At 32.6% G+C, this 16983-nt stretch overlaps 1 long non-coding RNA gene across 1 annotated transcript; it reads left to right on the top strand.

Annotated features, from left to right (window-relative positions):
- The first annotated feature begins 13698 nt into the window (after positions 1 to 13698).
- Positions 13699 to 16593, top strand: LOC134234017 (uncharacterized). Its single transcript, XR_009985103.1, has 4 exons — positions 13699 to 14001; positions 14562 to 14621; positions 14940 to 15012; positions 16308 to 16593. It is a non-coding gene; the product is annotated as an uncharacterized LOC134234017 (long non-coding RNA).
- Positions 16594 to 16983: the final 390 nt, after the last annotated feature.

The following is a 16983-nucleotide window of genomic DNA, read 5'->3' as shown; positions in this document are numbered from 1 at the left end:
GAGATAAACACAGATTCCTTGGGGAGGAAATACATCAGAATGAAGACAAAAAGACAGACAAAAAATCATCGAGGAGTTGATATTAGAGATCACGATGACAAGGAGGGCAGAATCTATGAGAATCCAGGTAAAACATTGAGACAATGCAACAGTAAAATACATATATTAGACTCATCCTTATGATACATCAGATGTGATATTTAGCTGCTTAAATATGATTAATGTTATCACCAGCTACTTTATCTTAATAAGATGTACTAATATTTCAGGTGACAAAGACTGTCCTGAGGCTGCGTTTCAACTCTACTTCAGTAAGCTTCACCCCCAAAATCCTAATTTTTGGCAACGGCCCAAAAAAATAAAAAAATGTGTCGGAGAACCTGTGGTACGATAACATGGCAGTAGGAAAGAATACCCTTGGTAAAATTATGGCGAAAGTAAGCGAGGAAGAGGATTTGTCGAAACGGTACACGAATCATTGCATCAGAGCAACATGCATTACAAATTTAGATGAAAATGGAATAGAAACAAGACACATCATGGAAATTAGTGGACACAAGTCTGAAAGTTCTGTTCGTTCATATACTAAACGTCTAGGTGAGCAGAAGCAGAGGGAGATCTCCAACATCCTGAGCCTCGGGAAATAGTTGCTGTCTTGGGGGACAATAAACTTGCTATTGTCCTCATAGCCAGTAAATAGGTGTATACTATTTTTATTTAATTCTTTTGTTAATAAAACTCTGAAGAGTCATTTGTAGCCCACATAAACTCCAGGCTTAGAATAAACATGATTTTAGACTTTGTTATTTTCATTTTGCTCAATATTTCAGAAAACAGAACAGAACAAAGCTTTTTCAAATAATAAAGTTTCCTGACCCAGGGCATCATGAAAATATTTTGCATACTTAAATCAATTTTTCAATATATTTTTGTTTTTCATTTGAATAATTTGCTCTGAAGGCACTGATTCTGTAAAACTCAGCTTAAACATATATTTCTTTTTCAGTTTACATCCTGTATATCGGTATCACATTAACAACAAACATTTTGGACTTCGCTGGTGATGCTTATATTCTGTTCTTTTCATTGAGAACGTTATTCCTCCAGTACTGTCTAACTGATCAGGAATAAAGCTGTGTTCGTGATTATCGACACATATATATATAACGTATAATGTGACGTACCTTTTGTTTATCTATTCACGATAATTCGATTAATTAAAAATAATAGAACCATCAGATTAATTGAAAATAATAGAACCATCAGATGGTAATCGTAGACAATACAAGGATTCTGAATAGATGTCAAGCGATCGAGCGGAAATTATTGAATAACTTAAAAATATATTTATTTACAGACATAAAAGTTTTTTTTCACTCAAAATTGATACATCAGAAGTGTAAAGCACAATGTATACCGTGACTTAGCATCGTTTCTTTTAAAGTTGGGGGGGGGGGGGATATCAACCTACCTGAAAAAGTACGTTGGTGCCATGTACGAAAAATATTTTATCTGGCGGCCGCCATTTATTATTTTGCGGCCGCCAATTGTAAATCTGGCGGCCGCCACATAAATTATTTTGCAAAAGGTAAATGTTATTGTATCTTTATTGGGCTAAGAAAATGGATGTTGACACAGCCGCTGCTTATTGATGAAAAAGTTAATGATAAAAAACGAATTTTTAAATATTGGAACACCATTCTTAGAAATCAAGAATGCAAAACTTTATTTAACTCTCGACCAGTCATAGAGCTTACAGGAAACACAAGAATAAAGGTGACGAGGTAGTCCGGTTCACCTAAAACTAACACTATGATTTATGTTCGTGACCTCCGATGAGGCCTTTTCATAGCCGAAACACTCTAAAACTACTTGCATAATTCAAATCAAATTTTAATCTGCTATATGGAAAAACATATCTAATATGTAGACGGTGCGGCCGTAAGGGCGAGCGGATATACTTTTCTCGCATAATCACCAGTGTAAGATCGACTTGTCCGGTGTGAGACATTTTTCTGTCTTACACTGGTATTACTTCGCCACGAACGATAACGTAAACATTCCGTCTTTATATCAAGAAATTGTAACAATGTAAATAAATATTACACATACATCAACTGTTGTCATTTTACTTATTAATATAAACTTATTTTCATTCAAAATATTGTCGTATTTTCACTTTTTAAATGGCACTATTTTTAGATCGCGGAATGATTCTTCTTTTACGCTCTCGGATAGATAAGTTTTTTATTCCCATTTTTTATCTATCTGATTAATTTACACGGACTGAAGTTTATTTTATTTATTTTATTACACTATGTGTAAACCATTTTCAGGTATGCTCTCTCCGATGGTGTATTTAGATTTTTAATTAGATGGAAAATTAAGAATATTTTTTTAGCCCCATCATGGCGACATCATTGACAGGCCGTTATTTTGGATAAAATAATGCGAGAAAAATAATCATTCATTACATACTCGTGTGGGAATAGTGAAATTCCACCTCGGGGCCAAGATTCACGGACTAGGACTCGGCAAAGCCTCGTCCTAGACTGTGAATCTTGTCCCCTAGGTGGAATTTCACTATCCCACACTCGTAGTAATGAATGATTCTATTAATCCAGTTTTCATATAGATCGGACTCGTCAAACCGCACGTGATATTCGGCGCGTCTAAGACTCTGACGTCATATGACGTCGAATTCATGTTGCATTATCAAGATCAGGCCTAAACAGGGTGAATTTTAAATGAAGAACCGTTTTATTGACTATTTTTCTGCAACAATATCATAAAAGCCAGGCAAGTTTATTATTCATTTAACTTGTTCTTATTTTCACGAGAACGTTGCTTTAGCGGTGTGTACTAAGTGATGCATTGTGGGTCAAAATTACTGCGTCAAAAAATTCTATGGAATGAATGTGCAGTAGTCCGAATTTTCTCTTCGCCCAGGCGTTGTCGTAAGAGCTCGCAGTTACGAACGTCGCTTCGCGACGCTCGCTACTAGAAGGACTAGAAGTTTGGTTTGGAGTGTCGAGTCCTAACAAACAAGTTTGATTGATTGATGTCGCTAATTTTCACACGGTATCAACCACTGAAAACACACGTTAAAACTTGCGCGCGCATCAGGAAGCCAAATGTAAAATATTTTTTCTGTACGTGGCACCAACGGGATTCCGTAAAAAAGACTAGACAAGCATAGAAAAAAGAAAAATGCACAAACTCGAAAATCCTATTTCGTAAGGGGGGGGGGTTAACTCTTAGAAAAAGTGGGGGGAAACCGGCCTTTCAATGAACATTTCCAATAGTTAAAAAAAATACTTTAAAAAATTGCACAGCCCTGCTACGTGCCTGATGTGGACAAGAGAAACCAGACACTGCTTTGATTCTTCTACGTCAGGGTGAACAGCAAGACAATTCCAACTGATATATCGATTTATTTGTAACGAATGCAATGTAATTAGAAATTGAATATTTAGCCTATTTGCGAATTTTTCAAACACAACGGTTCGATTAATACAAGTTTATTGTTGGCTCTACTGGTCAGAGACCAGAACAGCTTATGCGATTGTATTGCGTCCGGCTTCCGTCCGTCTGTATGTCTGTCTGTAAACAATTTTTCAAAATGCTACTCCTCCTACAGTTTTTGTCCAATTTCAATATAAAGTAGACTACACTAAGATACATAATTCTGCATATTGGTTTTTGATTTCGATCAACATTTTTGCCTTGGTTACTAAAGATAGAAATTTCTGTAAAATATTTTCAAAATGTAACCCTAAAAACAGATTAAGTCTGATAATGATATAATCCGGCATTCAAGTAGACTACACCAAACACATAAAGAGACTTAATCAAGGATCATAATTCTCTTTACTGATGTTTTAAAGTTTCAATTCCCAACTGTTACTTTTCTTTTCCTTTGCTATAAGTAAAAACCTGTAGAGCTTCATTCTCGACAAAAAAAAAAGATTGATGAGTTATTGCTGTAGCATAATAGATTGTTATACCTTTAAAAATTTGTTCCTATACAAATCTATAGGGAAAAAAGTCTAACATATTTATTGTTTTTCTGTGCGGGCATAATAAAATCGATGTTGGACCGCTGAGTGAGATCTTGGACCGCTCGGAGAGATGTTGGACCGCTTACGTCTTAGAATGGGCGGAGCTTAATCTCATTTTCATTCGCTGGTGTAAAACAGTGACAAACCTACATCACGAAATATAGTACAAACGTGTATGTGAAAAAAAATTAATTAAATAAAGAAAAAGGTATAAAAAAACATTTACTGACAGAGTTCTCGAGCAAAATGCGTTTTGTCGGACCCTCGAACCAAACTGTCTGCCTTCGGCCAAACGGCCTCAGGCAGACAGGTTGGTTCTTGGGTCCGACAAAACGCATGTTGCCCTCGAACTCAGTCAATAAATGTATAATACTGAAGTTGATATCGGAACCATTTCTAAATTTAGCTGCATCGTTTAACTATTTATAGGAAGGCACATTTGTGCACTGTGGGTTATTTTTTTAAGGGGGGGGGGTCAATATGGTGAATGTAATAGTAGGCTTTATTACGGCATGTACTTTAAGCATTTTGGATTTATTTTTCTAAAACGAGGTTGGGGTAAATATTTTTTTGGGAGTTGAACTATGTTCAATCTCCCAAGGTCATCACGTATTTAACATGCGCAGTAATTTGTGTTGATTATATAGAGCTGAAAGGGAGGCTTCTGTGTCGCCCGATTTACTCCGATGATATTCAACAGAAACATGCATAAACATCCGCGACAAATAGTTCATGTCATTTTCTCCTGAATTAATCAAATTTTCATAATGTAAGTAAATGTAATGATAAAGTAATCTTATTTTGAATATTAGATTTCGGTCAAAGTACATATGTAAAAATAAATTATAAAGAACTTTGAAAGTCTTTCGTAATGGAACTCATTTTATGTGTAGCGTCATACACTGAAAGAGATACGAACGACAACTCTACATACTGACGGCAAACGTTAAATTTAGTCTTATTCAAACTTTTCATGAACATTTTCTTGGTTTAATTGAATTCATTAATGCATAAAAACTTAAGGAAACATGCGTATTTATTACTAAATCAGCAGTATCACCTGCCAAAAGCGGTAAAACTAGTAGCCTGTTATAAATATTCAAAACCAAAAACGGACACCGAAGTTTTCATAAAATCGCGATTAAAAACAACAAAATGAAGTTTTATTATTTTTTATATTAGGAAAACCTCATTTACATACCAGATAATTTGTACGCACACAAACTCTTACTTATACCACTGTTTTTATGTTTTGTTAATAAATATTAAATTTGTTTTTAACTTGGTATTGCTCTTTTCTTCACAATATTAAAAGAGATTAAGTCCGACGTACTCCGTGTGTAATGTTCGTGTAATTGAAATACATGTACATTTTTATTCACAGAGAAGTTTTATATAACAAACCTGTTAGCTCTTAAAAGGATGCTGTGTTAAAATCCACATTTTATCAACATTGATTTATTCCTGCGAAACTGAAATTTAAACTGCGTTTAAGCGTTTTCTATTCATCATAAAAAATATAAATTATTTAAATAACACGTCTAATCAATGATTTTCTAATCATTTTGATATTTTACGGAGCAACAATGCTTATCTTGTATACATGTACTTACATGTAATGAGGTTTTTGTACATACTTCTCATTATAGAAATATCTCTACCTCGTATTGCTTGTCATTACAATACGAACGATGTCATTCCTTCAAGACATTTTTTTTTCTTATTTAATTTGTATATATATTTTTCTTGTTTTGTTTTTTCGCACACTTATTTTTCTAGTAATTGTGCGGATTTGGTTCTGTGTTTAGTAACCTTCTGTGTATATCCGGTTTTATACAGATTTCCACGACCCATGGCTTTGCTCGCTATCTTCCTTGAATATATTCTTATTTTTGACACCAATGATTGAATTTGTAAATAGTATATCAAAGCCATGGATAGTAAGTAGATTTTTATTTATCACTTTGTATGTCGCCAACTGCAGTGATAAATATCCTAATATTCGTTATCATGTCACTGTGGTTCGCATTCTTCTAATACTTGGATGCATTGAAACAAACCCAGGTCCTTCAAATAACATGAGACTTAGTTCATTGAAAATAGCACACAACAATGTGTGCAGCTTACTACCAAAACTTGATATTATTACTGCAGAACTATCACATTTTGATATTGTAACAATTAGTGAAACACATCTTGATAACAGCATAGAAAATGAGGTATTAGGTATAAATGGATTTCATCCACCTATTCGTCTAGATAGAAATAGGCATGGAGGAGGAGTTGCAATGTATATATCCAATGAACTTGCATTTTTTGAGCGTAAAGATTTAAATACTAATAATTTAGAAATCTTATGGTCAGAAGTACATGTTATTAAGAAAAAAAATTCTTGTTGGTGTATTGTATAGGCCACCTAATTCATTAGCAGACTATTGGGACAGTTTTTGCTCAAATATTGAAAAGGTACTGGAATGTAATTTACCAATCATTCTATTAGGAGATTTTAATGTCAATGTTTTGGTAGATCAAAGTTCACAGTTTAGACTTCTCTTACAAAGGTTTGGTCTATCGAATTTGATTCATGAACCTACTAATTTCACTCGGAATGTGGGTACATGCATAGATCTAATCATTACAAACAACACCGGTATAATTAATGAGAGTTTTGTCTATCCCCCTTGTTGTAGTAGTCATTCCGTAACTGGAGTGGAAGTTAAGTTTCATATATTGAAACAGTATGCTTATAAAAGAGAGATAAGGGACTATAAAAGTGCTAATTATACAGGTCTTAATGATGAATTAAATGCAACTGATTGGGACAATGAAGTCTTTAATTCTAGTAACATCAATGAAATAAATACAAATTTTGTAAACAAAATAAATGCATGCATTAAAAAACATATCCCAACAAAAACCATAACAATCCGTCCCAGAGATAAGGTATTTATGAATAATTCTATTAGAAAACTAATGAGGAAAAGAAATCGTATACACAAGAAAGCAGTGAAAACTCAAAACCCCCAACACTGGGAACACTACCGCATTTTAAGAAACAAAGTAATTGATGAAATTAGAGCTTCACGAGATAGACTTAACCAAAAACTTTCAGACCAAATAGACAAATCTATACCCCCTGGTAAATGGTGGAGAATAGTTAAATCTTTATCCAAACAAAATAATAAAAGCAAACCACCACCACCTTTAAAGTCCTCAAATTATACATACTTTCATCCTATTGAAAAAGCTAACTTACTCAATGAATATTTTGCTGGAGTTTCAACCCTTTACAATGAACCTGAGGTACCATTACACGGACCGGGACCACCATTGAACTTTTCATTTGATGATTTTGTTATCACAGAGCAGGAAGTATTGGATCAGCTCCAAGTTATAAATGTTACTAAACCTCCAGGTCCTGACTGTATGTCACCTTTGATTCTTAAAAATATAACTAACTCGATAGTAAAACCCCTTACCAAACTATACAATTATTCACTTACTACTGGGCAACTTCCAGACATTTGGAAAAATTCACAAATTACTCCCATCTATAAGAATAAAGGAAGTGCACAAGATGTTAATAATTATCGTCCAATATCAATAACCTCAGTTGTATGTAAAATCTTAGAAAAAATGATATTCAAGCACTTGTATAATTATTGTCTTGAAAATAATATAATTAATAAATATCAATCTGGATTTCAACCAGGTGATTCCACAACAAATCAATTATTAGAAATATATCACACAATAATATCTAGTCTTGATAAAGGTAAAGATATTAGATTTGTCTTTTGTGACATTTCAAAAGCATTTGATAGAGTATGGCATAAAGGTATCCTTTATAAACTAAAATATTATGGTATATCAGAACAAATTGTTAATTGGATTGAGAATTACTTGTCCGATAGAACTCAAAAAGTAGTTCTTGATGGCTTTTCATCAACTACTAGAGCTACCAATTCAGGTGTCCCACAAGGGTCAGTCCTGGGTCCCTTTTTATTCTTATTGTATATTAATGACATATCTGAAAAATTATGATGTCCTGTAAGGCTTTTTGCAGATGACACCTCTCTTTATGTCATAGTTGATGATGATATTATTAATTCTGCAAACATATTAACTAAAGATCTTGGACAAATAAGACAGTGGTCTAATATATGGGCAGTAGAATTCAATCCTTGCAAAACAGTCAATCTAGATTTTAGCAGGAAAAATATTTGCCATCCAAAAATTAAGTTTGGTGAAGATGGGCCCACTATTAAAAATGTTGAAACACATACTCATTTAGGAATAAGATTTCAACAAGATGGTAATTGGAGATCCCATATACTTGATATTCATGCTAAAGCATGTAATCGCTTAAATATCTTAAGAATGTTAAAACACACACTTAAGAGGGATGCTTTGATAAAAATATATTTTGCTTTTATTCGTCCTGTTCTTGAATATTCAGATATTGTATGGGATAATTGTAATGAAAGAGATGCAAAATTACTGGAAGATGTTCAGGTTGCAGCTGCACGAATAATAACCGGTTTAAGAATCAATTCATCAAGATCAAAACTTTATGAAGAGCTTGGCTGGGATACTCTTGAAATAAGAAGAAAAATACATAAACTAGTGTTATTTTATAAAATAGTGTATGGATTGGCACCCCAGTATTTGCAAGATTTATTACAACAATGCATTCTTCCAGATAATTCTTATCCCTTAAGGAATCTGGACAATCTTACATTTCATATTCCACAAGCCAAAACAACTTCATTTATGAAAAGTTTCCTTCCTTCAACTATAAGACTTTGGAATGATTTACCATTTAATATCCGAAACCTTTCTTCACTTACATCATTCAAAACTGCCATAAAGAATATATACTGCATAAAACCTAAGAAATATTACAATTATGGAAGTCGTAAAATGAATATACTGCATTGTCAATTGTGAAATAATGCTAGTAATTTAAATGATGACTTATTTAATCATTTTTTAACGGAACATGTGCGGGTTTAGTTCAGAAACATCATATCACTATTTTATGAATTGTCCAAAATACTGTATGCAAAGACAGAACCTAATACAAAACTTTAATACTTTGCAATTACCAGTGCCTTTATGTTTACAACTTATTTTAAATGGAGACAATAATCTTACATACAACCAAAATATTGCAATATTTAAACTTGTTCAAGAATTTATTGCTACTACAAAGCGATTTGCATGATATTATATCAGCTATTTTTTCAATTGTCAAATCACAGAACCAAAACCTATTTATGTTTTCTTATTCATTTTTTTTTTAATTATACAATCAACAATTATTACTATAATTGCCAGTCATACATGTTAAAATATAAATTTAAATTATATTAACAGCTCATATATTTATCTTTTTTGTTTGTTCCCCTAACTTTGCCTTGTCATATACATTTCTACTGAATATATGCATGTATATAATTATATTTTTCAGTGTTATATTAATAATGTTTACTTGTACATGTATGATGTTGACCTTGTATTGTGGAAAGGACTTATATAGGCAGTGCCTGCTGTCCAATCCAATTATGTTTTTCATAATAAAATATTGTTTAAATTAAAATTAAACTGAAATTTTCATAACACATGGGTAAAGGAGCAAAGGAAAAATATATTACAAATTTGAAGACTGTGAGAAGTGATATAAATGATCAACCGCCTCTTATATGAATATAATGGCAGTGTCATTGTTTTGCAATGGGAAAGCCAAAATATGTGTAGGATGAAAAAGTAATTGAAGAAGCACAAAGGCAATATGTAATAAAGATCCTATGAAAATTTTGTTCAGTGGTGTTAGAGGAGTTGCGGATAAGAGATTGGTATACCTAAAGCGTAACAAACAGATGGATGGACATCCCGAATGATAAATACCCTCCCGCTTTTCAAGCAGGGGGTATAAAAAAAGGACTAATGTAGGCAGGCAAGAATTGTCGCCCATGCATTTTTTTTTGCTATTCAATGTCTCTGAAAGTCTTTCTCGATAAAGATTGTTCCAACTCAAAAAATGTGAAACAGTTGTCTGTATTTGAAATAATAATACTATTCACTCACTCAACCTCCCGATCAAAGATTTTATTTACACCATGTTCAACTCCCATGAGTGCTTTCAGTACTTTGATTTCTTTCTTTTTTAAAAAAATTGTTCTCCAGTACTTTGTAGTCCGCGAGTGTTTTCAGACACTGCTCACCCAAGTAAGGTGAAACCTTATCAGGTTTAAAAAACGTATGATGTGTAAGTGTGCGTTTTGCGCGCATACGCATACACGTGCAGACGCGTGAAATGAGTGAATGACTGATATACTTTATATAGTCATCACTTTTATTTTGTTGATGAAATGCTTCAAAACCTATTATAAATATGAAGATATATCAATGGTGGAGATAAGAGGACACGATCAAATTAGCATGGACTCACGCGCAAGCACGTGCTATTTGTCCAGATTGGCTGAAAAAAATTTCAAATATCGTTCTTGTTTTCTGTCCAAATATTTTATTCGAATTTAAAACATTGTCAAAAATTATAAGGTCCTGATTGCTTTAAATTAAAATTTATATGGTTATACCTCTCCTGGTTTTCAACTAAGCAAGTAAAATTTAGAGCATAGATAGACAAAATTATTTCTACAGAAAGGTATGGTTATCATGCACATGCCAGGCACGTAGCAACGGGGGGTAGGGGGCCATTTTTTTCGACATTATTTTTCCTATTGAAAATTTACATTGAAAAGTTGGTTGGCCCCCACTTTTTACCACAGTATAGTGATATGACGGAAATGTAGTATTGTATGCAAAAAATGGAAGTGAAAGGAAGTTGGCCGTGAAAAAAGTAGGCCACTACTACCCCCACCCCCTCCCTACGGAGTATGATTTTCTAGATTGTGCAAAATTCCTTCTTTTTTGGCTTGTCAACTTTTACAGGAAAGTAAAAAAAAAAAATTCTAGGTTTGCCCCCCCCGCTTTCATAATCGATGCTTCGACCCTGCATGCATGCACGTGTAATGCTTAAATTAGAAATATACCCGGTACTTGATTTAGCGAATTTTTAAAATACTTTATATTTAATACCTTAATATGTAGTACATTAAAATATATTTATAGTGATGACAATCTCTTTATAATTACATGTATTCTCCTTTAGAGAGAATATTAAAATGTATCAGAAGTGTAACAGGATGATATGGTCAATCTGCACATGCATTCACGTGCGCGCACGTGTAATGCTAAAATTTGCAATGCACTTGGTATACTTCAAGTAAAACATTATTAAAGTCTAGAATGCACATGTTTTTTCTTATTTTGTGAAACTTATGAGGAATAAGACACCAAAAGGGATTTGGGGAGTATTTGGGAACATCTGTAACGGTTCCTGTTACAATTATCCCTAGATTGATTTAATTTTAATTTTGAGATAAAAAAAAAGGTCAGTAGAATCAGTAATTTCCTTGTTAGAAACAGGTCGGCAGGGGATGCTCACTCCTCTATGGCACTTGATCCCACCTTTGATGTTTCGAAGGTCCGTGTTTGCTCTGCTCTTATTTTGTATTGTTTAATGGACTTTGAGAATGAATACTGTTCGTTATCTCCATATCCTTCATTCCACTGTGGTGCTGCTCTTTTTTAGCAATCGCCTTTCTTCGGGCCTAAGTTTCGGCAAGCTCCGTCAACATATTCGAGGTTGCCGCAGTTTTCTGAACTTTCCAGAAAGATCCATTAGGTAGATTAGAGGTCCGTGTAACACTTAACGTAAATGTTTAACCTGTTTTGGAAATTTTTAAAATAAAATATTAAATTTCAAAATACCAAATTAGTTTGAGTTTTTGAAAGTTAGATATTTGAACTAATATATTAACATTCTAAAACTCTAAATTGTTTTAGAAATTTGAATTGTTAAGTGTTACACAGACCATTAGAAAACTTAAGTATTGATGAAAATTTTAGAAATAACAGTTGTTCAAGACCCGAGTGACTGGTATTTTTTGTTCATTCAGCAGCAGGTTATACAAAAAAAAACAGAAGCTTAAAATCATGTGTATTTGTATTTTCTGACTGATGATAAAAACTAAATTGACACGCCTTTCCAAAATAATCTGAAAAAAACTTGGTTCCAAGCTTGTCAGAATTATTCAGGAAGATCGCAGTACAGTTAAGGTAGAACCTATGTCGAAGAAGTCTTTGTCACAAGATTTTCAAACTTTTCATAACGATAAATTAGCACTTGCTTATCAATCAGTTAAAAGCACATGACAGGTTTCCTTGTTATTAAATGTAGTGCAGCCAGTTAAACATGGAATGATAAATGCATATTGCGACTTCACAATTTCAGTCATTTTAGGGGTACTTGTCATGCAAAGAAGACAAAAAAATCCCAAATTTACTTCTTTAAACATCGTTGTTTTTATTGTTTATTAATTGAACAGTATTAAACAATATTTCCCGAGAATAAATTCTTTTTTATTCAATTGACATAAAAGATAAGTCCAAATTTTCAAAACTATAGGCAAATGAACTCTATTTATTTTCAGTCAATTTTCCACCCTACATTTGTAAATATTTTTCATAAGTCTTTGTCACAATGTTTTCAATCTTTAATATGATAAAGAACATACCCAAATGATTACAAAATGTGATTAAAATTTATACCTTTCGCCTTTAACTAATGAGAGATAGGTTATTAATCAATGCTAATATACTTGACCTTTTAGCACTTACATGGATTTTATTATTAAATGACTATTTGGGGCTACTTTCAAATTAAAAATGTTTATAAAAAATGTACTTTTAATTTAAAAGATCATATTTAATAAAGAAATTGTAATAAAACTCCTTGAATATGAATAAGTAACAAATAATTATGAAAAGGAATGCACATCATTTCATGATAGATATCACAAAACGTACACACAATCTACAACACGTACATCTTTGACTTAGACACATTTCTTCAAGATATTACACTATTTAGTTGGCAACTACCGATTTTTTTAAGGATTTTTGCAATCCTTCAAAATACATGTAGTTACATACCATTTACATTATTACAGTAAGTTGTATACATGGCAATTTCATCACACAAGATAGTCTTGGATTTGTCAACTTAATATTAAGGTCAAGATTTATTAAATGAAAGGTGCCTACAGGTTTCTCAATTCAAGAAAAATATATTCATTAAGCATTATATTAAAAAAAAATATATAAATCGAATTAAGATTATTTCGGCATGAATTTAAAATGAATTCTGTGAATTTCAAAATTCAGCATTTTCTACCATTTTTATACTGAAGCTGTAAAGTACGGGAAATGACATTGAATTAATTATGACGTCATAATGGATCTAGCACAGGCTGAACACATTCACTAGTTATGATGTCATACGACGTAGGTTCTACGTGAAGGCAACACATGAAAAAAATATGGTAATGAAGTCATAATGAGGTCTGACGTCATGACAGTTGCTCCGCCCTGATTGATCCATATAAGGAAATGGTGCTCAAACTAACTATTTACCGATTTTAGCAACAATTTGTATTAAACAACAATATCTTCATGTTTAAATAGAAAATAATTAGTGATTAACTCGTATATAAAATAGCATGTCTTTAAAATAATTCTCTTTTTAATGTGTCGTTTGTCTGCATTCGGCTTCAGCCAAGCGCTTGCACTCGGTGACACGGAATGTTGTTTACATCTAAAAACGTGGCGACATCAGCTGAGATTTGCAGTGGATTTAAATGCAATAACCACACAATCTTTAAAGAAAATAGGGTTAAAATAAGAGACAAGGCATTCCTTCTTCTTTTTACAAGGATATGAGGGCATTATTTCGGAAAATAGCAGAAAACTGAGACGATTTGCACCAGCTCTACCTCCGTAGATCAATCACTGCACTGTAATTCGAGGCCAGGTATGTATACGCATATGTAGGTACATGTATAGATTTACAATATGTAGAAATGCTTTTGTTAACATAAAAAACACCGAGTATGTTCATGTTCATTCAAATATATTAGTACAGTCAGTGAACTTAATTATGCGGTACCTTGTGTGTAACAACCCCCCTCCCATACTAATTAAGTTGCACACTTTTTAGAATTATTAAAAATTAATTGCACTAAATATGTACTGAGTTCCTGTCAATAAGCTCATTTTCTTTGAGACAATATGTGTAATAATGGAGATCATCAGTAACACAAATTTAAACTAAATTAAATGAGATGTTTTCATTGTTTCAGTCATTGATTCAGTAGTGATTAGGCCTAAACAAACAATGATGTATTTTGACATACAAATATGCTACACAATTAAAAAAAAATATCCGTAACATTGTGCTGAAAACATAAAAGCCCCACTTCAGATCTAAGGTTGTAATTTTCTAGAATTTTTAAATTAATGTAAGAAAAAATCATTTTTTGTTGAGATTACATGTACAATAAAAATATTTATATAACACTTTTATCATTGTAGCTGTCCAGAGTTTCAGGCTTAAACGGTGAAAAAATAAAAAATGCATCATTTCTCCAAATGGTATGTATACTTTTAAAGCATTTCACATTTTCAAAGTTTTCAAATGCTTTACATATATGTTTTTTTTTCATTTTGTTAAAGAATAAACTTAGAATTCTTTTTATAGAAAATATTCTATCAATAAATATTGTTAATATCAGTTTCACTTTCCCAGAGAAGTTTTGTAACACATTTTTTTTTCATTTATGTCAATAACATAAATTCACTACAATATAAATGTACTAGCGTAATTTGTTTTGCAAAATTTAATGCCATTTTATCCTACAATGTATATTTAGTAATTTCATAGCATATAACTGCATATATATTGTGTTGTAGGCATAGCTCTTCCCAGATGTTGGACAAATGGATTCATTCAGGCAGCAAATTAATCCATCATTTAAGGAAAATGGTATGCTCAATATATGCTATAAACCTTGCAAAGACTTGATAATAAAAATAACAGATGAATTGAAAACATGTGTAGCGGACAGTATCTAGGTAACTTGTAGTGCCTCGCCAGTGAGCTAGCTTTTCTGGTGATGCAGAAGGGTCTCCCTCTATTTCAGGCAAGTTAAGCAACGGCGAGCCTGTTTAACCTTTGGATTGGTGACCGCTTCACGCTACACATGTATGTAAATTCTCTGTTAAATGTTTCCAACAATTTTTTTTAAGGTCTTCCGTTTCAAACGGAAGACCTTCTACTGATTCTGTTGGTAAAGATTATTATTCTTTTTTTTTCTTCTACTTCCTAGACGCCAACTTTGAGGCCTTATATCTCACTCATTTCTCAACGGATTTCGCTCAAATTTTCAGAGGTTATAGACGTTTATAAACTCTATCAGAATAATGACTAAAATTTCAAAAAGTCACTTCCGGTTTTTAGTTATTCCCCTTTAAACGAAAATTCATAGGCTTTCGTTTCCGGATAAAGGCCTAGAGACCACAAAAGCTGGAGCAGAAATTTTACTTGTTTTAGATAACAGAAGGATTGAAGTTGTGCACATTGGTTTTTGTTTTTCGATTTCTGCATTCAAAATGGCGCTATATAGGGGTCAAAAATTAGAAAGCCTAAAAGAGCGAAAATTTACAGATATTTTCCTTTTTATCTTGAAAACTAAAAATATTTTGTTAAGACATGTTGAATAAAAGTTGTGCATAATTACAAGCGCTTTCATTTGATATCATTAAAAAGGGGCTGGCCCCTAAAATTAGGGATCTAGGGCTCTTGAAAGTTTTTGTTTAATATCTAAAAAAGTATTGAGAATTTATAATACGTCAAATAAGCAAAGTTGTTCAAAATGTCAAGCTTTATCTATTGAGTTTGTCAAAATACATCCGGGGACGTCACTTCCGGTCAAACCGGAAGTAGTCAAAAATTGCATATTTTTGTTGTTCTTGACAGATTTTTGGATATCATATGTCACTGGAAGCTTAAATCTTAATTTTCCGTCCGTTGACGGTACTTCCGGTCAAACCGGAAGTTGCCAAAAATGGCTTGATTTTGCAAAAATGAACATAAATTTGGAGGATTAAACCATTTTTTGACTTCATTTCTCTTTTTTTTTCAAATGAAAGTTACTTCCGGTCAAACAGGACGGAAGACCTACTCGTTGCTTTGCAACGAGCTCGGCTCTAGTTTTATTTTATTTTTTAAACACAAATTACTTTCAATAATGGTATTTCCTGATTTTCTTCTATTTTCAGAATTCATTTTATCCACAAGAACATGAGGTGATGGAAATAATTTGCACCTGCTCAGCATTCCTACAGTCTGTCATTGGATTTGAAAAGAAATGTTTATTAATAAATTTTCTAGAAGAATAATAATTTGACTTTTTCATACATTTACTGTACAGGTGTTGAAAAGGCCATTAAGATACGAAAATCTTAACTTTCTTACTATTTTGTGTGGAGGGTACTCATGATCATCAAGATCTTATTTCCAGCATGTGCATTGTGTTCATTTATCTTTCAATAATATTACCAAAAACAGGAGACTAGAGATCCCCATAATTGATTCAAAATAGGATAGGGGAGCACAATTTGTTCTGAGTGAAGGGGGGGGGGGGGGCAGACGAGTTTTCCCAAGTCAGATTTTTTTTTTACATTTTCATGTCAATGAAGGACAGATTAATATTTATTTCCGATCAATAAGATGAAGGACATATTATTTATTTATTTCCCTCTTCATTAAAAATACTACATGCAAAAAAAAAAAATGTAAAAAAAAATCTGATTCGTAGGAGGGGGAGATCACTGATGCAAGTATTTATTTTTAAAATCTGCCAGTCCCTCACACTCAAAATGAAATAGCTGTCCCTTTCACAAATACAGGAGTATACCCCAATTCTTTCTAATTAGTATCTTAAACTTATAACTT

This window comes from Saccostrea cucullata, unplaced genomic scaffold (assembly GCF_032062105.1).
Source record: "Saccostrea cucullata isolate Sc308-1 unplaced genomic scaffold, CSIRO_AGI_Scuc_v1 ctg4028, whole genome shotgun sequence".
Classification (NCBI taxonomy): Eukaryota; Metazoa; Mollusca; class Bivalvia; order Ostreida; family Ostreidae; genus Saccostrea; species Saccostrea cuccullata.
The sequence above is the reverse complement of the archived record's forward strand: the minus strand, read 5'-3'. Positions and strand labels throughout refer to the sequence as shown.